General features: G+C 38.4%; 1 long non-coding RNA gene across 1 annotated transcript in view; it reads left to right on the top strand.

The window, feature by feature from the left end:
• LOC123789080 (uncharacterized) overlaps positions 1-23,413 on the top strand; it is a 68,023-nt gene extending 44,610 nt beyond the window's left edge. The window contains exons 4-6 of the long non-coding RNA XR_006778658.2: positions 17,408-17,507; positions 20,872-20,995; positions 22,833-23,413. This is a non-coding gene — a long non-coding RNA (uncharacterized LOC123789080). The remainder of the gene's footprint in view (positions 1-17,407; positions 17,508-20,871; positions 20,996-22,832) is intronic.
• Positions 23,414-24,254: the final 841 nt, after the last annotated feature.

Raw genomic sequence — 24,254 nt, 5'->3', positions numbered from 1 at the left:
CATTTTACAGATGTGATTTCATTTCATTCTGCATCAATATTATGAGATAGGTATTGCGATCCCCATCTTCACAGAAGGAAACTATAGTTCAGAGGAGTTTAACTAACTTGCCGAAGTCACCTAGCCAATAAGTGGTAGAGCTGGGTTTGAACCCAGGGAGACAGATACCCAAACCTTGTTTTTCCAATGTAGTGTACTACCTCCCGGTGGTTTCTGGACTTGTAGCGTAGGGTTTGTGTTCCAACATCTTAAATTCCTGAATCAAGTTTCTTAGAGCATTCTCTTTCCCACTGAAACAAGAGTTATCCACAGAGAGAGTGGGGTAGAGATAAAAATTTAAAAATCCTAAAACTTATGCCGAAGATGCTCTGGCTACAGAAAGTAGCCATGAATCTTCCACTATAGACAAAGTGGTTTTGTGCAAGTCACTTAACTTCTCTGGTTCTACAGATGTAAGCTGAAGAATGGGGTCAGATGTTCCCTGTGTTTTGTTTAGGCTTCAAATCTATAAATTTGATTTACTCAGCAAACAAAGAAGGCTTGAGGGGTTGAGGGATAGGCTTCACAGGTAGTGCCTAATTTAGTTTGGGGGTTTATGTTACAGGAATATGTTAGTTGGGGCTCTTTAGGCTGCAATTATAGATAGCCAACCTGATCTATGCTGCTTATGTTCAAACTGGGTGATTTTATTAATTTCATGGTTGAGGAACACCATGAACTCTGAAGTAGATGGCTGGCCTTGAGGAAGAGATTTTGCAGCTGGGGCTCTGAGAAACCCCCAAGTCCCTGCCCTCTTGGCCTCTCTCCTCTGCCTCTCCTGGATACTTGTTTCCTCTTTCTTACAGAATAGTCTTCCCTATTTAGCTGTCCAGGTGGCAGAAAATCACTGGCTCTTAGATCTGATCCAAATTTTGCAGGAACTGATTTCCCTGGCTTGGGTCCCATTGGACCAATCGACAGCACCCAGAGGGTGGAGTCATATAGTAGGGACAAGTTGCTCCCCTCCATCTTGGAGGGTAGAGAAGAGCCGTGAGTTGATAATGAGCCAGGTTGAATCATTCCAGAGGATGAGAATCATGGCTCCCATTTATCTGAGGTGATGGCTAAGATGATGAGATACTGAAGGCTCTGACGTCATATAGCAAATGACTAGATGGATGAAGAATAGAACACAGATTTTAGCTTTTAGCTTTTCTCTGCCTACTTGACTGTATTTCATTAGATCTCCTGGGGGAATCTACTACCTTATTTGGCTTGACTGTGTAACTGCTTTGAGTGGTAATTCTAAGTACCAGAAGAAGGAAACTAAAGAATTATACCCACTCCCCTCTCCAAAAGGTACACCTTTTCCTATGCACATTTAGTTGATCCAAAGTAAGATTAAATTGAAATTGTCCCCTTCCACAGTAAGCTTTCATTCAAATGTTAAACTTATAAGACTGTTAGGAAAGATTTTATCAAACCATTTCAGAGGTGAGCAAAAAACAGATCCACATTTCTTATAAAGCTTAAACCTCATACCTCTTAGCCCTGAGAGTATGGCTGCAAGGAATCATTGTGGCTTTCTTAAAAGGCCTTACGTCTCTACCAGTAGGATGTGATCTTGTTTGAGGGACCCAGGCACTTGGAACTATGGAAGAATTTCCTTTGTGTGAAACTTAGCTCAAACATGCTCTGTCACGCTTGATGGAGTTGTTTATGGGCTACTTCCTTTCAACCCCAACCAGCAGGCCCATGGCTGCATTTCACAAGCTATTAAAAACATGAGTGCTCTCTTTTTTTGTGTGTGTGGCATCTAACCATTTATTTTGAATATTACATATTTGGAAAAGCATTCAAAATAGAAAATGACGGCTTTGGGGGATTCTGACTATGCCCTGAGTAAACTAGATCCATAATCTGAAACATATTCACATTATGCAGGAATGATGACCATGGTCTATGCCATGATTTTTTCAATACTTGAAAGCTTCATTTTTCTGTTTTCAGGGAATTATGTTTTGATTTCTGTTTTCCATAGACAGTAGCAGACACTCACCTCCCTTAATCATTCATGACCTTCCCTCACTGTTTTTATTTTGGCTCCAAAGAGTTTCTCCTTCTCCAAAAATACCCTCCAGAGCATTCAACATTTTTCTCAGTTATCACTTAAACCAATACAATCTTTTGTTAAATTAAATTCTCACAGTTTATGAAACACTTTTAGGAACATTTTATCATTTGATCCTCTCCTAAACCTTGTGAAATAGTTATCGTTCTCATCTCCATTCTACAGATGAGGAAACTGAACTTTAGAGAGTCACTGAAGGTCACACAAGGTGGGATCTGTGCCAAGGGCTTTTGTCTATAGAGCCTGTGCTACTTAATCATTCATTCATTCATTCATTCATTCATTCATTCATTCATTCAGCAATAGTTTAATACTGGTAGTATGGCAAACAGATAAACCAGCACACCCTGCTTCTAGATGCTATAGAGGCTCAAGAAAATCGAATGGAATGTGATAGATCTTCTGGTAGGGTTAGGACATTGGGTTTGCCCAAAGAGGCTTCGCTGTGTTGTGTCTGAAAGCAACACACTTGACTAGTTGTGAGCTATTCCTGTAAGTATTTGACCATGTGTTGCACTAGGCCTGTAGCTTTTTCCCATGAGAGCTAAAAGCATGTAGATGACTATAGAGCAGAGAGGGAGGGGACTCATTAGACCTTCTATTTGGCTCAACTGACAGAATTTCAACCACAATATTTTGCTGATGACAAGACACACACTGTGCTTTCATCTTTCTTGCCTTTCCTTCAAGCTTATTCTCAATGGCAGCTGATTTTATTTCTTAGTAGAAAGACAACTATGTTCATTTCCTCTACTTCTAGCTAGAGGTTGACAAACTTTCTGTAAAGGTCCATAAGAGCAGGACCAGGTGAGTGAGGCACTTGCATCAGGTAAAAGTATCGGAGGGGGAAAAGAAACAAAAACAAAAACAAAAACAAAAAATATTTCAATATAATATTTTAAAAAACTAAAATCAATACAAAAATCCATAATGAACAACATATCAAAAATTTCAACAAAGATCAGATGAGCTGCAGTGCTGTGCAGGGCCCTGTAGGAGCTTGGAACAAAAGGAACAGTGATACCAAGCCTTTGATAGAGCATTGAAATCCTATGCAGGATTGGGTCTTCCTTTGACCTGTTGTTCCCAGGACACTTCAAAATGCTTTTTCTCAGTGGGTCTCCTTGGGGAATCTCTTTTCTTTTAAGCATGTCTCACTGCTCCTAACTATCCCCAACTTTGGAAAACCCAATTTTTGACTTCCAAGGAAACCTCAGAGTCTAGAAAATGTTTCTGAGGTTTTCCTATGGCAGGTGATCATTCCTAAAGAGCTGGGAAGACAGGAGCATCCACGGCTTCCTGGGGCTTAGACGCCCACTAGAGATGTCATTATACTTCTGGAAGTAGCAAAAAGAAGGCACTTGGGCATCTCTTCCCTTATGAGTTCTTGTTTGATCCTGAAGTCAGAATTCAAAAGATGTTCTTCATTTGCACTACTAACATTTAACCCATTTTTGAGTAATCATAAATATGTTTGGTTTATTTACAACATCCTCTTAATAGATTTTGAAATGTATTACAGATATTAACACTGGAAAACGAGGTGAGGGTCACTTCACTGGTATGTTTGCTTTGGTCCACCTTCTGTTGGTTGTTAATTAGATAAAAGAAGAGTGCTGTCGTCTGAATGTGTCCCCCTAAAATTCATTTGTTGAAACCTAACCCTAAAGGTGATGGTATTAGGAGGTGGAGCCTTTGGGAAATGATTATGTTACGAGGGCCCCAGATTTATAAAAGAGGCCTGAGAAGGAAGATGTGGCGTATATACACAAGGGAATACTACTCAGCCATCAAAAATATGAAATCTTAACCATTTGCAGTGACGTGGATGAAACTGGAGGGGATTATGCTAAGTGAAATAAGTCAGTCAGAGAAAGACAATTATATGATTTCACTCATATGTGCAATTTAAGAAACAAAACAGATGATCATAAAATAAGACAGAAAAATAAAATAAGACAAAATCAGAGAAGGAGACAAACCATAAGAGACTCTTAACTATAGGAAACAAACTGAGGCTTGCTTTAGGGGAGGTGGGGGAGTAGCTGGGTTATGGACATTAAGGAGGGCAAGTGATGTGATGAATCACTAAACTCTACATCTGAAACTAATAATACACTATGTTAATTAATTGAATTTAAATAAAATTTTTAAAATGAAATAAAAAATTAAATTTAAATAAATGAATAAATAATTAAATAAATAGAAGAGGCCTGAGAAAGCTCCCTTGCCCCCTCCACCACATGAGCTTACAACTAGAGGGTGCCATCCATGAACCAATGTCATGGAGAAGCTGTTCAGGGTGTCCATTTTCCAGCCCCAGGTCAGATGAACAGAAGGCTGCATGTTGTATACAAGTGAGGGGCTGTTTTCCTATAAACTCACATCTTTAGATGAATCAGCATCTCTACGTGAATAACTCTTTCCAGCCATCCTCTCTTCCTGGCAGTAGGTTACTCTGAACCCCACCACACACTATGTGTGGTCTCTTTCATGTACCTGCTGCCTGTGCACTGAGCCTCATGTCTGACCTTCAACATGGAAATCCGTTAAAGCTATGGTGGACTTAGGGGCAAGAACTGCATTCCTGTCTTCAGTCTCCAGGGCTGGGCTTCTTTAGCACCTCTTGGTTCATATCTGGGTAAACAGCATTTTGCCTTCTTGGGCAGCCTGTGGTCCCACAGCTGCTTAGAGAGTTTCAGCTGTCATTCTATGTAGAGGGACCACATTTTCTAATATAAAAATTTGTTGAACTATAGTTTGTGCGCTATGACCTTACATTGCAAGAGAATACTTTAAATCAGGATTCTCTAGGAATCTCAGTAGGAATCTATATATTTTTGATAAATGTGTGGATTTAAAAATTATTAATTTTTATTATGATATTAGGACTTAACATTGATTTCACAGGTAACAGTGATATATGTTGCCGGCAAACATTTGCATAATCATGTTAGTATTTAACTCATTTGGGGGGAAAAATAAGCATTCTTCCTTGATCCTGAACTTTATATCAATACCTTCTCCTTGTCAGGGTTAACTGTCTTTGAGTTATGTTTCAGAGCTAAATCTGCTTGATTTTACAAAAAGAATCAGCACATAAATGTGCATTTTTAATACTTACAGGGGACTCTTTTTTCTCTAAAATGTAGCAGCATTATAGTCAAGCTGAGTGAATCAGATTCTGCCCAAGGTTAGGAAGACTTGAAGGACTGATCCAGTTAATGCCCTTGAGTTCTAAGTGGGGGTGCCCCAAGAGTAACATACCAGGAGAGGGACAGAGTTATAATGGGAGGGAACGGCTTCTCCTGTAGGCTCTGGTCAGCTCAAAATAGCCGTGCAATAAGTACTCTCACTAGTTAAAAAAAGGAAAAGAAGACAAAAGATAGATCTCCTCTCGAGCTCATAACCTCTTGACAGTTTGTGCCATTCTTTATTAAACCTGTGTGACTTGAAAAGTAAAACCGGTGCTGTCTTGTGAGATACCACAGTTATTCCTGCACCCTGGTTTTCTGTTTGCCCTTTTCTCTTTCTTTGCCATTAAAAGAAATGTCTCTTTCAAGATGTTTTGTACCCATCTTAAGAATGACTCCTACCAATTGCCCCCAGATAAAGCAAGAAATGACCTTTTTTCCAAGCCTATTCTTGGCATAAAAATATGAATTGATGTGTGTCTGATTTGAAATGTACAGCAAACAAGGAAAGAAAAGCTGCTGGGCAATTCTTAACCTCCCGCCATAACCCCCCAGCCCAGATGCGTTGCATTTTCCCACTGAGAATTAGGGCTGGGGAGGGAAGCTGTAAGAAAATCTACACTCACAATATTATCTCCTGTGTGGTGGACAGGAGGGGTGATTTAGGGGACATGCCAATGTTTGTTTAACTTTAAAAGCTGACCGAAGTGTAATGCAGTATCCAATCAACATGCTGGAGATGGATTTCCAGTAGGGGGAGTAGGCTTAATTCCCAGGTTTCCTCCTGCTTCATGGGGTCATCGCAACAAAAGACTGATGTGTTTGGTAAGATGGCTGCATTCACAGAGAGATAAGTGAACTTCAGTCTTCGTTCATGGTTTTTGACATGAGTTTCCCTTCAAGTTAATTTTTTCAGAGACCTTTGTCAGGTGTTTGAGAACCTTCCCTTCCTTGGGTGACTGTGCCGCATGCTGGAAGAACGGGGGCTTTGGAATAGCAGCCCCAGGCCTCAAAGTTTGTTCCAGCACTTCCTATCTGTGTGACCTGGAGCAAATCACTTCATTTCTCCGAGTCTCAACTTTTCCATCCCATCTATAATATGGGTAGACTAATTCCCTGTGCACAAAATTGTTGTGAGGATAAAGGGAGAGGATGCATGTAATGTGATTGATGTTCATTCATTCCCTCACACACTCCCCCTTCTAAATATTTCTAAATGGTATTTCTGGGGGGAAAAAAGGTAAATTAGCCAAATAATTGTGAATTTCTAAATGAGATTTGTTTACTAGCATTATAAACACACATATTTAATATTTTAAAAGAGGGGGAAAAGATTGAAAGAAATTCAGCCACAAATCTAACTTTATTTGAAGATATTTCAATTTTTATTTATTTATATCTGGCTTTGCTATTTTAGTCAAGGGCTTCCCCTCTCTAGCAAGCATGTGCCATTGTACTGCATATGTACTGTGTTTTGTATTTACAACCTTCAGACACCTAGAACAGTAGGGAAATGAACTGGTTTCAACTAAAATATGTTGCCTGTTTTTAAAAATCTTTCCGATTTGATAAATCAAGAAGCAGTCCAAGAAAGTTGGATGCAGCTTGGGCATTTTTGGCAAAGAAATCCCTATTCTACTTTGGAATCGGGTACAAAGAAGACACTTATCCCAGATAACACTTCTTTTCGTGCCTGGACTTCACCACAAAGAAAGGCGTGGTTCAGAATCCAATATGTTTTGGGGGTTGTATTTGCCAGCATAGTCAAATCTTGTTGATTCAGGATCAAGAATATGTAAAATAGATATGAAATTCATGTAAAATCTCAAAGTCTCATTTTTAACCAATGATTCCAATTTCTCGCCACATCAAGCTATTTTTAAAACTCAAAGGGAAATGAAATACTTAGACGTGAGATTTCCCTCTTTACTTTCCCTCAACAAGCCCTGTGGAATCAGGCATTAAGAATATCAAGCAGGGTAAAAACAGAGCCAGGAGATGCAGCCCAGTGAGAGAGAGTTGTGTCAACAGGAGTCAATGGATGGATATCCCTGCCCTGTTCTTACTAGCTGGGTAACAACTGACAAGTTATGTAAACTCTCCCACTCTCAGTTTTCTCACCCGTAACCTGATAATAACAAAAGCAACAGAAGCAGATTATTTACTTGCCAATTAATATGTCAAAATGACCAACTGGTTGAATATTGGTATTTTCTGCCTCTGTTCACATATCAGTTATTTGCAACTTTCAAGGCACTTGTGAAAGCATTTTTAAAAGAATGTTTGTTTTAAAATCTTTGCTTTGTGACTTGCAGGATAATTTAGCAAGTTTTCATGTATTCTAATGCTTTCTTTGTTTGCTTTTGAGATTTCTTATATTTCTAACTTATTTTCAGTCATTGATGAAAATAAATGAAGTTAAAAATAAAAGATAAAGCTAAAAGAACAATTAAGACAAAACTAATAAAAGCAAAATATCAATAAAAAGAGTGTCCATTTTTGCCTCTGCAGCCAGTATTTCCACACACTTTTAAAAATTTTTATATTTTGCACAGTTTTTGCTAGATATTCCTGAGAAGGCCACTCATGTGTTACTTTTAAAAATGGAACGTGGAATAAAAAGCTAGGGAATATTTGTTTAGACTATTTCCTGTTAGTTGAGCATTTTTCTCAAGATCATTACTATATATCTAGATGGTACAGGTCTTTCTATTGTGCACTTTAAAAAGGCAAAGTTGGAATAACTGCCAGAAAATGTGTTTAAATTATTTCAAAAGCAGGGGCGCCTGCGTGGTGCAGTCGTTAAGCGTCTGCCTTCTGCTCAGGGCGTGATCCTGGCGTTCTGGGATCGAGCCCCACATCAGGCTTCTCCCGTAGGAGCCTGCTTCTTCCTCTCCCACTCCCCCTGCTTGTGTTCCCTGTCGAATAAATAAATAAAATCTTTAAAAAAAAATAAATTATTTCAAAAGCAAAATACTTAGAAAGCAGTAAAATACCTAAAGAAGATTAATTAAAAATTAAAAATCTAATTAAAATTAAGAAAATCATTCTAGGATGCACAGACATCCTCAATATGTGAATTACTGAACAGAAACAAGAATTTCTGAACCATTTAAATTTCAATCAGTTTACTTAGAACTGGACATAAAAATGTAAAACTCACAAAAGATATTGCTAGACAAATAGTGTAGGCAGAATTGGCTAAAAGTAAATACAATATTTGAAAACCAATGATCTGGAAAATAGACAAAAATGTAAAAACACACATAAAATTTTGGTTTGCTCTCCAAATTAAAAAACCTGCAAAATGAATAAAAACTCATAAAGAGTACCAAAACTGCTTAATGATACATCAAAATTGACTAATGTATTAAAAAAATCTGTCTAGATTTTTACCTAATTAATCATTAAGCCAATTGGTTATTTTAACCAATTCGTTTTAAGCAATTCATGTATAATCATAATTTCCTATGATGGTGAATGAGGATGAAAATAGATGGTTTGTAAAGTAACTGGATCAAAATAGACACTTAATAAAACACAGCTCTCCATATTTTCTGAGGCTCAAAAAGCTTGATGCCAAAAAAGTATAACAAAACTTAGTGTAACAAATTGAAATAAGCTTTAGGATTTGAGGACTGCTGAGGAATAATTTCTGCAAATTATCTTTTATTCAGCATGTCTGTTGTTTGCATTCTTAATGAAACTGTTCTCTGGCAGAAAGAGAAATACATACATAGTTGAGTCAATCCTAAAACTCACCGTTTCGTCAATTTACACAATGAGTATTTGGTAAGCACTCTTAGAGGAGGTATATATAATCAGAGGCTCATCAGCTTCAAGGCTCTTTTCTGCATTCTCTCCCTGGCCCTGCTGCTCTTGGTTTGTGATGACCAGCACTTGGACCACAGACGATAGTACCCAGTATTATGTGCAGTAATACCAGAATTTTTTATTATATTCTTACTTAGTGATATATACACACATGTATCAGCTAAGCAAATTATATCTCATGATTCATTTTCCTGTTTTTTTAAATACAACTTTTTGCTCTGTCTATAGTTAAGAATTCTGTCATTTCCCACTCCAAGGAGAACGATCTTTGGGCCAGTTGCTCAGTCGTTATCCTGGAAATAGCCCCTGCCTTGCTATTGCCTGTTGTGACATCTGTTTTCTGAAGCCCATCTCTCTCTCTCTCTCTCTCGCTCTCTTTTAGGGTTGCTCCCTCATTTTGGTGAAATGTGTCCTCTGGTAAGCTCTTGAGAAAAATGTCCATGGGTATGCTTGAAACTTTGCGTGTCTTAAACTACCTTTATTTTATTCTTGCACTTGATTTACGGTTTGCCAAGGTATAGAATTCTCAATCTTTTTTTCATTCAGTATTTCCAAGCCTCATATTGCCTCTAATATTGTTATGAGAAGCCTGATGTCACTCTGTTTTCCAGTCCTTCCTAAAGCTTTTAAGATCCCTTTATTGCTAGCAATCTGGTAAATTCATGGTAATATGCCTTGGTGAGAGTCTTTTTTTATTTATTATGTTGACCACTTGGTGGGCCCTTCCAATTTAGAGTCTGGGACATTTTCTTATATTATTACTTTGATAATTTTCTTTTTGCTACATTCTCTAGTCTCTTTTTCTGGAACTTCTGAACATTGGACTTCTTGAATAAATTCTCCACATCTTATCTTTTCTATGATGTATCCTTTCAATTTTTGTCCTACTTTTGGGGAGATTTCTTTTACTTGACATTTTAACTTTTTGCTGATGAAAACCAGTCAGCTATTAGATTTTTAATATCCAAAACCCCCTTCTCTTCTCTCATTATTCCCCTTATATAGCAACCTGTTCATGTTTCGTGGTTTCTTTGAAATACTCTATTGCTTCAAGCAGTGTCTCTGTTACGTTTGAGTTCTCTTTTGTTTGCATGTTTTTGTCTCCCTTGTTCATCTTGGAAGCTTTCCTCAATTGCCTGGTATCCTAGTATCCTTGGCTGTCTTTTCCTGTGTTAAAAGTGGGCTACTAGAAAGGTGATTGGAAATGTGTACGCACCAGGCCCTGCTGTCCTGTGGTGTAGTTGCTAACTGGCCTTTTCACTAGTGACTCAGATGTCAAGCTTTTTAAAGGGATGTTGCCTCTGAGAAAAATCCTCCATTTCCTGCCTAAGAGTTTTAAACCTGGGTGCTGTTGTTCAGAGGTGGGTGGGAAAGGGAGCTGGGGGTATCACTATTCAGTATTTAAACTTTCACTTACTTGCTATACTTTTAATCTGCTGTCCTGAGTGTCTGGGTCCTTTCTTCATGAGCTTTTCTAGTTCAATTTCACCAGGGACTGTACTGCTTATCTCTGGTCAGGGGAGGATTTCAGTTGGTACGGGTGGAAACTAGAGTTATAACTGACTCTAAAATAGACTTCAGATAACCTCCCTGTTCTCGTCATCCTCCCTGCTCCTGCCTTCTTGGTGTTTCCAGTACCCGAGCATTTCTAGAGTTTCACAGAATGGCTCAGTTTGCTTCTCATCAATAGAGCCATCTATAGGCACTTAGTCCAACCCTCCTGCACTCCTTTGGGGCCATCCTCCTTCTGTATATATCACAGAAGAAGGTAATAGAGGTCTCCTAATACTGTTAAAGTTAGAGTTTGTGTTTCTCTTTCTCATTCTATTTACTGTCTGGAGATGATTTTTAAAAGGCTAAGGAGATAGAAATGTCTTTACCATCTTGAAATGTGAAGATTCTGGTGTTAACTTTTATATCAGAATATATTGGAAGTGGAATATTGCTCTCTGTGACTACAAATTAATATCTGGACACTAAAGAGACTGAGCAAAACTTCTTTCTTCTATTTATGATAATTGGATTTGGTTCTCATGGAATTTTGAACTTGTGCTGACTATTGACCCTATATTTAGTTGCCTTAGATCTTCAACATCAAGTTAGCCAAATATCTCATGTATTTCTGAGAGGAGAATCGGTGATGAGGTAAACAGAGCCTCCTGGTCAACGGGCTCTTCACTGTGCGGGTCTCTCTCTCTAAGACCAGTTCCGCATGCTGCTTATGTCCATTTAGAAGAGTTAATACTCTTCCTCTGTGCTTCCCATCTCTTAATCTGGCGCAAAGGAAAGATAATTTACTCTCTAATTATTTCAGAGTGTGAATCTTGATTTTCTTATGAACTCTGTGAACTTGGACAATCTAAACAATTTTGCAAGCTCAGTGTCTTCTCTCATAAGCTGGGGAAACTGGTACCAGAGTTATGGATAATATTAAACAAATGAAGAATTTATTTCATTTATTGAGTTAACAAATATTTCCTAGACTTCTTTTGAGTGCCAGGCATAATGCTTGGCATTGTGCAAAGATGCAACAACGAGTAAGCCAAAAATCCTTGACGGCAGTTGAGCAGGGGAGGGAAGCACGAGAGTGGTTATTAGGGTATAAAGTGGTGAGTACTGGGACAGAGGGATGCATTATGGAAGCACAGATATGAGAAAGCAACCCAGCCCTGGGGGTGTGGGAGCACGTCCGGGATCGCCAGCGATAGGATGCTACCTGAGATCGGCAGGCAGATCTTAACGGAAAAGCAGGAGCTACCCTGGGGAAGAGGAAATATAAGGATATTCCATGTTATGAAGACAGCATAAATAAGGATTACAGAGGTGAAAATTGACATTGTTTGTACAGGAAAGTGAAAATGAGTCAGTGTTAATGAATCTCCTAACAAAGACTCCAGCACTCCAGAAATGTTAGTCACCCCCCTCCCCTGTGGCTCCTAAATGTGGTCTTACTAAAAATCCAAGGGATTCTCAGTTCTTGGGGCCAAGACACAAAGATATCTGTCATACATGTCCGGTGTAGCCACTGCAGGATGTGTGTGTGTTTACACACTTCTACGCGTGTGTGAGTGTGTGTGTGGTGTATGTGTAGGTGAGCTTGTGCTTTGTTGTCCAAGGCTGGTTTTACATAGGTTTCGTTAGGGAGCCAGTTTCTTCCTCTTAGCAGTTCAGTTTGACCTCCGCCATTAGTATATTAGATTAGAGTATAATCTAATATGCATGTATATATAATACACACAAAATACACACTAATGTGGTCTATTAGGTTACACTCTGCTGTGCTTCTCTGTGAACTCTCTGTAGAATTCTCTATGAAAACAGCTGTCATGTTCTATGAAAGTCCTTGTGCTCAGACTGGTGCCACAAAGGGGACTTTTTCTCAGCACTGAGTTAGGTTTGCCTATTCCTGAATTCCCTGAAAAGGTATTCCTGCCAATGACTCCAATGGAATTGAGATATAACCCTCTCATTTGAGACATTTGGGGAATTCCAGCTCAATATTAAAACTCTGCTGCTGAGGCTAACATGGATTTTTCTAATTAGATCCTTCACAAAAGGGAATGGATTCATCACCTATAAGTTCTCAGTCTTCTCTCTCAGAGTCAGAGACGAGGTGACATGGACATCATATAAGTTGCTCTATTGGTTTTTATGGCTTTGCTTATATTTTCTTTGGAGAGCATAGTGTGACTTCATCTTTGCTGGGCTTAGCTTATTTTAATATAGTGGTAAACATTTCCTGTCATTTAGTGTATCTATAAAACGATGGTAAAAATCCTGGAGATAAACGTGGCCTCCATCATAGTTATTCTCTTGTGCAAGTGGATTCTGGTGTCAATGCTGCCTTCAGGTCCCGAAGCACAGTTATTGGATATTCTCAATTAATTTCATCCTTTTAAGGAAGAGTTTCGTTGTGGAAATATCACAATCATGTCTTATGAATAAAGTGTGAAATATAATTTTAATTTATGCATGTGGTTTCACTATGAAGTAATGAGAAACATTTGTTTGGATACTTTGCAAAAATGGTTCTGAAAGTAGTTTTTAAAAGTTTCAGAAGAAAGTTTTTAGCACATTTGAAATACTTTTAGTTTATTCACTTGCTCATTTATTCATCTAATATCTATCAAGGCCGATTATTATTGTTCTGATACCCTACTAGGTACTGGGAATGAAAATGATGAGCGAGACAGTCTGTCCTTTGATGAGGGATCTACCCATTTTGGGTGGTGGGGTGGGGGAGGCATGAAAGAAAAACATGAAACATAGTATGATAAATGCTATAGTGTTGATATATTCTTATGTCTTCTATATATTATGTATTATTCAATCGTAACCAGTTCCTGGGTTGTTAGGGAAGGCTGCATAGAGAAAATGAGGATCTCCTCCCAAGCTGAATTCCCTGAAGAACAGGACTGTGTTGGGAGGATTTAAGTTCTGCCTTTCTTTTAAAAGACAATACCATTTCTTTGTAGATGTATTTATAGTGATGTATTTGTACTGGATATTTGAATTTCAAGTGGCATACCTATGGAAAGAAAGATTTCTGGACAAATTATAAAAGAAAGTCACCTGCTCCATTTCTTTCAGAAGTAGTAAACACTATGGTTATTTTTCTAAGACAAGAATAACATGAAAATCCTTTTCATATTGTTCAAATAAGAGTTGCAATTGTTATTATTTCTACCTGTACCCATTTGTGCTTTACATCAGCTATCAAACACAAAGTCATCACAGTGACTAACAGAGGTCTTCGAAGTCTTTTTTTCTTATAGCAAAGAATTCACGAGTTGAGATGAAAGAAAAGTAATAGAAATTATTGAAAAACAGATTTTACCACACATTTTTGGGGAAATGCAATTTTATTACTTTAGGGTAAGATGGAGAAGACATACCCATTTGCCAAGTGAAAAAACCTTAAACATCTAAATTCTTTATTTACTTCTATTGATCTTGTTCTCATCATTTCATTCCTTTCTACGCAACTTTCTGTGTGGAGATAAAGACCTCAACCTAAGATAAATGTAACAAAATTCATAATTTATTCATTGATCAGAGAGTTTTGGACATGAAATATCCCCTTCTAGCCAACACTGGGGTTGGTTGCAGCTAGTACAGATCTGAGAGACATTAAAAAGACACATAAGGCCTAGATCCTTCCTTGAAGAAAGAGAAGTATAATGAGAGTCTCAAAAAAGAAATGATACTGTCAGATTCATGTGAAAAGCTTGTGGCATACCTATGCTCTCTCATGCAAAGACTCGTAGAATATCGGAAGCTTGAGAAACCTTTCAAAATTGACTCACGTTAGTATGGCATATTCATTCATTAGCTGCTAAGTGCAGACCTCACATTTGCCAGGCACTGAATTCTTGCCCTCATGATGCAAATGTACTAGTAGATTAAAGGAATAATTGTACGAGGCATGGTTTATGCTTCTTGTTGATGAAGCAACATACACTAAAATTCAGTTTTAGAGCAGGGTGATTTCTAGGGCATGCGGCACAGAAAACAGTAAGTATAATGATGTTGAAGTTCTAAAATGAGACCCAGTTCATCAAGATGATTGGTTTGAATCTGGAAATCTCCTAGGATGGGAGAGCTAAGTTTACATGTTAGAAAACGGTGTGACCACAGCTCTGGAGTCGCCTCCTGACATGTTATCGAATTTCAGGGCCTGGACTCTGGCCTGAGAAGTGAGGGTTTATAATTACGTGTTTTCACATATGTTTTCCTGACTGCTGTATATTTTGGCTATTGTTTATATACACACTGCATAGGAAAAAAATATGCTTGACAAGAAAATTAACTAAAAGATTTTGATGTAAAAAATGACAGGCAGACTTGGGGCCTGAAATCTAGTGAGAGATGTGGGTAGTGAAGGGTTAATGTGAAGGGGGGTGGAAATCTCCTCAGATGTGTTTTTAGGTGTGTGGACTAGTCCTTCCACAAAGCCACCACACACGCAAACTTAACATTCTTTTTAAGTGTCGAACAATAGACACTCTAAGAAGATTACATCACGTTGCGTGTTTTGGGTCAGGAGAAGGCATATTTGTGAATAGGTTGGCCTGCAACGGCCTTCTGCTGCTTTAGTCCTGTGACTGACACGGACAAATAATTCCTCCAATGGCTACATAAGTAGGTACCTCAGTTGTTGTGTGTGGTGCACATGGCTGAGAGCCTGAATGAGATATTTGTGAGGCTGGGGATTGGTCAGGCTGATGTTCAAGGTGTTCCTTCTTTGTTCCTGTTAAACCTCTTTCTTGCAGAATCTGTCCGATATTGAGAAAGATTATACTGAATCCCATTCAGTAAGCAACGAGGTGGTAACGTAACACTCTTGTGACAAGCTTTGGACTTAGCTTGCCCATTCCTCACTGAATGATGTTTGGTAAATACCAAGAGACCAAAAGAAGTCCGGAATATTCCCCAAATCAGCCTGTAACTCAACTCTGCTTGTAGCAAGTCTAGATGAAAGACCCTGAGTTGTTAACTTTTTTTTCTCCTGCCGAACACTCCTCAGAAGTTGAAGGTAGAAAAGTGGAAACAGGAGTGGGGGCCATAAAGCCCAGGAGAGCTGGAAGGTTTAATAGTAGGTACTAGGGCCATGCCAGGGCAATGATTGAAAGAGTTTTGTAACAATTCCCTGCTATTATTTTATTTTCCTTTAAATGGCAGATCCAAAATTTGAATTCCTTCATAGCTACCTCAGTCACCTCTTCTGCCTTGTCTAGAATCTGCTCTCATGGTCAAGATTAATCTCCAGGGGAGAAGGGTGATCATGAAGTGGCTTTCTCTTAGAGTTGTCTTTATTTCTGCATGTTTGGCCTCTGACATAATTACCTTTTCTAATTTAATAAACATACGGAATTACTTTTTCTAAACATGACTAAAGGGTCAGAGTTTATGTTTCCTTTAATAAGATTACAAAACTTCTTAAAGTTGAGAGTTTTCTTCACGTGATAAAAAATTCCTGGGAGATTCTTGATTTATTATTTTTTTTGAATGCAAAGACTTGAGCACAATGTTTTAATTCTCATTAAATGCCTGTGTATAATTTTGACTATTCTTCATTTGATAGTTTATATCCTTTGGAGACATTACATAGTGTGCTGATCCCAGTTCCCCATTTTAAAGGTGGGGAACTTTATTTATAAATATTCTGGCAGTTGTTTTTAAATTTCATTTTATCCCAAACATCTAAATATAATTGTATATTTGAAAGTATCTCCTCAAATTCGTTTTATTAGAATAAGATAAGAATCCCAAATATGCATATAGAATTATATACTTGCAATAACAGCTGATTTGCAGGTGATTTTTTTTTTTTGTAGTAGAATTCTTTGCTTCATAAAATAACTTTCCACAGAGTTGATTTAAGTAGAATTCCTACCTAGTTTGTTTAACAGAGCATTATATATGAAAAATTCCTAAACACTCTGATGTACATTGAATTTCTTAAGAACATTTCTATGGAGTCAAGTGAGGCATTTATATATTTGTCTTTCATTCAGTGGATATTTTAAAGGTACTTTCTATGTGCTAAATGCTGGACTAAATAGTAAGTGTGCTATAATGGCATACCCTCGAATTTAGTCTAGAGGGGGACATGGACACGTAGGCTGGGTTTACCATTGGACATGACAAGGACTGTGGTAAATTATGCATACAGTGTTGGGAAAGCATAAGAGAGGAGCATCTAACTCAGAGTAGAAGAGAAAGGAGGACTTCTTAAAGGGGGTGATATTTGAAATTAGTTTTGAAGGATGAGAGGGAGTTGAGTTAACCAGTTGAGTAAGGAGCAAGAACATTCTAGTTACAGAGAACAGCATGTAGGAAGCCTCCTTAAGGTATGATATTATCATGACACTGACCAGGACCTTTATGTGTGATAAAGAAGGTAAACATAGGAGAGTGATAGAAGATAAGAATATCTCTCGGTTTGTTTCCTACTCATTGATTACTACTCTGTCTCCTTAACAGCTTCCTGTTTTACCCCTAATTCTTAACTTCATACTTTCTGAGAGCTCAATTCTTAGTCCTCTCGTCTATCTACATTCACACCGTTAGTGATTTCATGGAGTCTCATGGCTTTCAATGTCATCTCTGTGCCAAGAACACTCAAATGTAAATATTCTAGCCTAACTGCTCTTCCAAACTAAAAACTTGTCTACAAATTATCTTTCTGACATTTCTATTTGGGTGCTTAATGAACCTTTCAGAATCAACATGTCCAAAACTCAGTTGTTCATCTTCCTCCCTCTAGGCTGTTCCACCCACAGCCTTCCTCGCCTCCACTGATGGCCGCTTCATTCTTCCAGTTGCTCAAGCCAGAATGCTACAAGATACTTTTTCCTGTAATTGAGGTAAGATTCACAGAATATAAAATTCATCGTTTTAACCACATTAATGTGTACAATTTGTACATAATGTGAAAGTATCACCACTATCTAATTCCAGCATATTTTCATCATCCCCAGAAGTAATCCTTTAACCATTACCAACCATTCCCAATTTTCTCCAGTTCCCCAGCTCCTGGCAACCACTAATCTACTGTCTGTAGCAATGGATTTGCCTCTTCTGGACATTTCATATAAATGGAATGATGTAATATGTGACCTTTTGTGTCTGGCTTCTTTCACCCAGTGTGATGTTTTCAAGGTTCATCCATATTGGAGATTAAGAGTATTTTTGATTCCTCTGTTTCTTTCACGCCTCACATCCATTCCATCAGGAAATTCTATTGGCTCCATATTTAAAATATTCCTGGAATCTGACCACTTTTCCATTCTCCCACTGGGACCTGATGTGAGACACTGTCACATCTCTTCCACATTATTACTAGAGTCCCTATCTCTCTCCCTGCCCTAACCTCACCTCCCTCCAGTGGATTGCCCACATAGCAGTCAGAAGGATACTTTTATTTTTATTTTTTTTAAAGATTTTATTCATTTATGTGACAGAGAGACAGCCAGCGAGAGGGAACACAGCAGGGGAGTGGGAGAGGAAGAAGCAGGCTTCCAGCAGAGAAGCCTGATGTGGGGGTTCATCCCGGAACACCGGGATCACGCCCTGAGCCTAAGGCAGATGCTTAACGACTGCGCTACCAAGGCGCCCCAGAAGGATACTTTTAAAACCCAAGTCAGCCAGTGGCATCTTCTTGATCAGTTATGGTCTTAGCAGTAGTAAAAATTTAAAAAAAAAAGAGATTCAGGGATAATATACATCTGGTATTAAACTCTTATTTCAAACTACATTATTCTGTGCAAGTATTCAAGAAAGAAGCAAGGATTTAATTGAATCAGTAATTATTTTTTCCTATAAAACATTAATGAAATTAAATTAAAATGCAAATAACATTTATCGAGGTCACAAACTAAGCAGGTGATGACAAAAAACTAATCTCTATAATTCAAGTTAAAAGAAGAGTCTATTACAGAATAGCTTTAATTTCTTATTTGGAGACCCTTTGTTACTGAGAAAAATTTTTCTGATACATGAATAATTATAAAATAAGTCAATGAAATAAAGTTTTCAGACACAGTTTTTCACGTTCAAAATCTTTCAGTTAATAGTGTCAGTTCTCTAGGTAGCATATCAGCAAGAAGTTATAAATTAGGCATTACAGATGAATCATTGTGTAAGATTTCTCAAGCTTTGGAACCTGTGATATATATCCTTTTTATTATTCTCTGCTTTTCTAGATCTTCTGCCTATTTTCTAGAATAAATACACCACCAATAAGGGGGAGGGCGCACTATATTAAATATTTTTTTTTTTTTGGTAAAATTTGCTTAGAGAACGGTAAGCCATATTAAACATGAACTAATTTGCTAGGGTTCAAGCTAGAGATTAATTATCAACATGTTTATAAGGTAACACAAAACTTTAATTTCCAGCATTATGGCAAACATATGACATCTAGAAATGTTAGAATAAATGAAATGTCTTTAACAAGAACAACAACAAAACAAACAAGCAAACAAAAAACTCCCAAACACACAAAAAAAACAATTCAGAGCATGTCACTCTTTTGCTCAAAACCCAGCAGTGGCTCCCATTCTATTCAGAGTAAAAGCCGAAGTCTCTACCATGGCTATGAGGCTCTTGGGATCATTATAACTTTCCAAAGAGTTTATTTAAGTAGCATTCCCCATCCAGACTGGCCTACGCTCGTTCTTTCTCACTGGGCCATTCAGGCCTTCTTGCTGCACCTCAAATATGGTCTTCTCTCAGCTTAGGGACAAGGCACTCACTCTTCCCTTTGCCTAGAGTGTGAACTCACTCATTTCCTTCAGACCCTTGCTCATGGGTCACCTACTCCATGAGGCTTCCACTGGTCCCTACCCCTCATCTGAAATTGCAACAGGACGTCCTACTCCAGTACCCAATTTCTCTAACCTTGCTCTTGTCAATATTTCTAGAACACAATCATACTCTAACTTGTCCTAGTCTCTCTTTCTTTTTTTCTTCATTTCTTGTGTGTGTATATATCTCACCAGAATGTGAACTCTATAAGGGTGGAAATATTTGTCTTTTTTTTTTTTATTGTTGTACAATATTTTTGGGACTAACTACTACCTGTTGGTCTTTTTATGTGCCAGGAACTCAGCTCAAGGCTCTACTTATATTATTTATCTCATTTAATCCTCACCAGTAACTCTGTACGACAGATGATCATTTCTCCCACTTCCAGATGAGAAAACAAAACTTAGAAAGATCAAATAACCTGCCCTAGGTTTGAAGCACATAAAAACTCAGATTGCTGGGCTCTGAATCTGTACTCTTAATAGTTACCTTGAACTGCTAACGAAGTAAGCAGGATGGGGTCATGAAGGGTGTGGGGAGTTCTTGAACTCTATCCTGAAGTACAAAGAGAGAGCTAAAAATTTTTCATCATAGGTGTGATGGAAGAAACTTATGTTTTCCATGGAATATCATAGGATGAATAATGGTACCCCCAAAGACGACCATATCCAAATCCCCAGAACCTATGAATATGTTACCTTACATGGTAAAAGGGATTTTGCAGATGTGATTAACTTAAGGATTCTAATATAGGAAGATTATCCTTGGTTATCCAGATGGCCCAATAGAAGTGCAAGAGTGCTTTTAAGAGGGAGGCCAGAGGATCACAGAGATGGAGAAATGGAAAGATGGAAACTGAGGTGGAGTGATGTACTTTGAGATAGAGGATGTGGTCATGTGCCAAGGAGCGTAAGCAGCCCCTAAACGTGGAGAAGGCAAGAAAACCGATTGTCCCCTATAACTTCTAGAAGGAATTGCGGCCCTGCTGACAATTTGATTTTTACCCAGTGGAATTGATTTTGGACCTCTGACCTCCAAAACTGTAAAGTGATACATTGAGTTGGTTTAAGCCATTAAATTTTTGGTAATTGGTTATGGTGGCAATAAGAAACTAATACACAGAATTTCCCCTTATTTTTTGAATTTAATAGAGAATTGATAAAGATCAGGTTTATCCTAAATGAAAGCATAGCTCATCTCCTCCATAGATAGAGCCTGGCTCAATGGAGTGGTGTGTAGAGCTCACAACAGTGTTCATAAACATTAGGAGAGGCTGCGCAGGGTTTGGTGGGAGTGGCGGTGAAAAGAGGTTCAGCTCTCCATCTACTCCTGGTATAGTCCTCCATGAAGCAAGAGAGGGGTTTGTCTGTACTGCAGTGGACTGCATGTTAAATAACCATAGCTCTCTTTTCTTCTCCCCAGGTGAAGGCTGGATAGCACGGTCCCAGAACAATGCACATACAGAACCAAGCACATGAGAGGTGAAAGGAATTCTTTTTCTTAAGTGCTTGGAGTTCTTCTGAAGCAAATGCCACTAAATAGAGAGGTAATTTTTCTTTTCTTTTGCAGCTCAAAGAATGTTGTCAAACTAAGACTGACTTAGACTCTTTAGGCAGAGCCCATCATCCTGGGATTCTGGGACACATCTCTGAACTTCTTTCCATTGAATTCGAGTTTGGATGCAAAGGTAGCTCAAGAAGACGCTTGAAGAGAGCACTTTGGAAAGCAGTGAATTTGAGCTGCCGCAAGTTCAGGCACATGCTGAGCTAGTTCAGAGAAGGGAACCCAGATGGAGTCAAGGTTTCTCCTCTTTGCATCATTTACAGTTGTTAAGGAGTTAAGTTTGCCTGTTCCCTCCTGACCCAACCTTAACATGTGAGAAAATTTAGATTCACAAAAGCAAATTTAGAGAAAACAGAGTTGTGTTAATAAAATAACAGTCCCTTTAGACTTGGGTCATCTTGAAGATTCAATTTCAAGACTGTTTAGAAATGTAAACACATTTCTAAAGTTTCCTAATGCCAGCTGATACAGTCCTTTTGGGAGAAACCAAATGTGCCCAAATAAAATAGGGGGAAATGCCACAGAGAAATTCTCATAAAAGATAAACTGTTGCAAAAAGATATATATTTTTTTTTACTATCTGCTTTGGCCAGAGATTCAACAAGGCTGGCTCAAAATGAAGGAAGACAAAGATTAAACCGCAGTACTTTTGATTAAAAGGGACTCAAATTGCTTAAAGTGATCTTTCCATCTTAACCAGGCAGTCAGCTGTGGTCTGTGCTCTTGGATATGTCACTTGTGCTCCTCTCCGCAAGGGACTGGCGTAAACAACCGGCACCAACCCCAGCATGAGGGGTGTTCCCAGTGTAGCTCCAGAGCCTTTCTGCGTATCCCCTCTGTGGTGTCTTCAGGAGAAATGAGGGCTGACCATTCCTCTCTCTGAGATAGGGACAGCCAGCTATTCACCAACTCTTAGGTTGAGATGGTCCATGTTTATCCAATTTTAACTCAGCAAAAATTTATTGCACTCCTTTCATTTAGCAAATCTTTACTGTACTCTTCTTTGCATCGTGGCTGTAGAGATTAACCGTGGTCTCCTTCCCTTAAAGATTTCATAATCTTTAAGAGACACATCAGTAACCCAATAATCATTGTGCCTAAGTAACTCAGGTTGCTGGGAAGGCCAGAGAAAGGCATGTCATTCATCTTGGTAATAGAGAGCAGAGGGAGCTTTCTGAGAAAAAAGTATCCAGAGAAAGACACATGGAGCTGACTCTAATACTCTGAATTGTAAATGAATTACATAGACTAAGCCCCAAACCTTAGTTCCCAGTAGGAAATACTTGTCTATCTTAGTGATGGATTGTAAGTCCAACAGAATAATGTGTTTGCATGTTATCTTACTACTGGTTTCCCATCCCCAATCCTGCTTCTTCCCCCTTTTAGCCCCGGGAGTTAGAAATTCAACTAAAGCAAGGTAGGCATGTCTGGAGTCAGGGTGCCATTTTAGAGCTTATGACTACTCTGGTTGGGAGTCTACTCGCTCAGAGGAAATAATTGGTGAGGAGATTATAGAGACAATACCATCTATTTCTGTATAATAATTAGCTTTTAGAAAGTGTGTTAATGGGCATGATATTATTTGTCTAATACTTAACTCATCCTCTTGGTGACTAGAGCTAACCTTTGGCAGGCAAAATTTTAGAGCCATAACTCAGTATTATAGGTTGAATTGTGTGTCCCCAAAATTCATATGTTGAGATTCTTACCCCAGAATGTGACTCTATTTGGAAATAGGGTCATTGCAGATGTATTTATTTAGGATAAGGGCACCCTGGAGGAGGGTGGGTTCCGAATCTGACTGCTGTTCTTATAAAAAGGTGAATTCGGACACAAACATGCCTGGAGGGAAGCCGACATGAAGAGGCACAGGGAGAAGACAGCTATCTACAAGCGAAGGAGAGAGGTCGGGAACACGTCCTTCCCCCACAGCCAGCAGAAGGAATCGACCCTGCCACATGCTGATGTTGGACTTCTAGCCTCCAGAACTGTGAGAAAGCACATTTCTATTGTTTAAGTCCCCCAGTTGTGTAGCTATGTTGTGGCAGCCCTAGTTAACCAGTACACCCACCAAAATCTGGCATCGTGGCTTCGAGTAGAGGGAACGGTCTACCGAGGTGCTGCCTCATTCTGTCAGAGCGACTCACTTTCCTCTGCACTGACAGGAGTTTTTTTCCAAGAGGTGCCCAATGTAAGTTATGAATTCAGCATGGCGCAGCATGGGGACTTTTTGTCTTTTAAAACTGGTATTGGAAGAGAGGAAAACCTCACAGATTAGCTTTCTTTTATTTTGTGGAATGTTGGACAGGAAAGAGAAAGAAAAAGCCCTCAGGGCACTTTAATAATACTTACTTTTAACCAGAAGTGAAAAGAATTCACAAGTTATTGATGGGATATTTTTAAGGAGAGAAGGTATTTTTGTGGATTTCTTTTTCAAATGACTGAAAAACAAACAAACAAAAAACCCTAAAAAACAAACAAACCCCCAAACCGACAACAAAAACCCCAAAAACTGCAAAACAAAGACCCTTCACTTTATTTTCTTGAATATTTAATATTCTCTCTGATCTTCATTTCAACTCCCTGACTTAATTTTTAGTTTTTCTCTGAATTTCAACCCTGAATAATGGATATTCTTTATTCTGTGCGTAATTGTTACTAGTGGCCCTTGAGGCACATCATTTGCTTTCTCTGATTTGCAAAAGGCATGTGTTTATCTAAGGGGCAGATTATAATATGATTCCACTTTTTATTTTATAATATGATCAGCTATTAGTATTAATAAAGTCTCTGCATACAATAATTTGAATTTTGAATATTACCCATAGGAAGCAAGTGTCTAGAAAGAGTATGGACTTGAAATAAGAAAACCTGAGTTTAAATGCAAACCCTGATGCTTCCAGCCTTGCAACTGTGAGCTGATCACATAACCTCACTGAACATGTTTGAGGCTACAAGATAGCCATCTCCTCCAGGTGCTTATACTGAGAATTAAAATTAGATAATGAACATCAGATTATCTGGCATGATGCCCACACATAGGTACGTCCTAAAAAATAGCTATTGGAAGTTTGTTAAATTACTCTGTTAGAGTAATAAATGGATGTTATTTTCATTTCAGGCATTCTGTTTTTTAAAGAGCATGGTTTTTTTTTCTCCTCAAATTTGAAAGCCTCTTACAATAAGTAAAAAAAGACCTAATCTGTAATCAATTTTTCAAGGCACCTAGTTTTAGGATGTCA

This window comes from Ursus americanus, chromosome 3 (genome assembly GCF_024610735.1).
Source record: "Ursus americanus isolate L20-20 chromosome 3, mUrsAme1.1.p, whole genome shotgun sequence".
In the NCBI taxonomy this organism is placed as follows: Eukaryota; Metazoa; Chordata; class Mammalia; order Carnivora; family Ursidae; genus Ursus; species Ursus americanus.
The sequence above is the reverse complement of the archived record's forward strand: the minus strand, read 5'-3'. Positions and strand labels throughout refer to the sequence as shown.